This window comes from Garra rufa, chromosome 9 (assembly GCF_049309525.1).
Source record: "Garra rufa chromosome 9, GarRuf1.0, whole genome shotgun sequence".
In the NCBI taxonomy this organism is placed as follows: domain Eukaryota; kingdom Metazoa; phylum Chordata; class Actinopteri; order Cypriniformes; family Cyprinidae; genus Garra; species Garra rufa.
This window is the reverse complement of record NC_133369.1, coordinates 39,040,005-39,041,645: the sequence shown is the minus strand read 5'-3', so window position 1 is coordinate 39,041,645 and position 1,641 is coordinate 39,040,005.

The window sequence follows — 1,641 nt, the reverse complement described above, 5'->3', positions numbered from 1 at the left end:
ATATAAAGTATAATTTATAAATTATTATAAATTAAAAAATATAATTTATAAAAAAATATAAAGCTTTTGTTTTTGGCAAAATGTTTTTGGCAGATTTTAAAAATTAAAATATAACAAATATAACAAATATAATTTTCTTGCTGAAAATATTGACAAGGCAAGTACGAAACAGCAAATGCTGGATCTGCAGAAGATTTGTATTATTGTTGTAATTATTATTGCAATTTTTTTTTGTATTATGTATTATAATGGGTCATAATTATCTATTTTTCTTAGGATATTAATTAAAGATCATGTTCCAAGATATTTTGTCAATTTCTTACTGTAAATATACCAAAACTTTTTTTTTTTGCCAAAATATTGTCCTATCCTAACATAACAGCTATTCATCAATGGAAATCTTATTTATTCAACTTTCAGATGATGTATAAATCTAGATTTAAAAAAAAAAAAGACCCTTATAACTGGTTTTGTGGTCAAGGGTCACATTTACTACATTTTGTGTACAATTTTTTTTTTTTCTTTATAAAATCAAACAATTTTTCCCTCACAAAATATAAATGGGGCTGTCATTATAGGAAAAGGGTATCTCATATTATAATCATCATATTTGGGTTCCTTGGCATCAAAAAAGTGTTAAAACTCCTGCACCTTAATCTTAAAAATTAAAATATAAAAATATAACAAATATAATTTTCTTGCTGAAATTATTGGCATGGCAAGTATAAAACAGTAAACACTGGATCTGCAGAAGATTTGTATTATTGTTGTAATTATTATTGCAATTTTTATTGTATTATGTATTGTTTATCCCTATTGTTGAACAAAACTTCTATGATATAAGTTTTAAGATTTTAAATACTTAAGATACTATACAAGTTGTATAATAATAATAATAATAATAATACAGTCTATATCATAATTTCATATTTAATAAATGTTTACAAATAGCATATTTAGGTTATTGATTTTACTATTACTGCTAATTCCATTTAAATCTTATTTGGGGTAAATTACTTGAGCATTAAAGTTTTCAAATCATTCTCCCTTTAGAAAAGCTCTTTATTTAAACTGAAGAATTACTCTGAATTATGTCATAAGTTCCATTAAATACAGAGTCCATATCTGAATATCCTAAATATCTTCAAATCCATCTCAGTGAGAACCTGCTTAATTTTTCCTTTTCTTTAGACATGCTCATTCCTTTTATTTCGGTTAAAGGCCCTTTAGTTAGTAAATCCTATTAAGTTTTAGATTGGATTTAGGGACTAAAAACAAATGGGTCAGGACACATTAAAAGAGGGCCTTTTAACATTACAAATCTCTAATCTCTTTTCTGTCTGTTTTAGTTTTTTATATTCATTTATGATTGTCAAGAGAGAAAAATGAAAGTCATAAAGTAATTAATAAAGAGCATGTGCAGAACACTGACTGCTGTTGACTTAACAAATACAGATTTGATGCAAAACAGAATGTATGCTGCATAATTTTAACAGATGGCGAAAAGAGTCGAAGGCAAACCTGATATGAGACACAGTTAATGATGTTTTTACTGCATGTTTTACTGATATTTTTATTACTTAGTAACATCATGGGGAAAGGAATGTTTTCACTGATTATTTATTTTTGCACAAAATGGTC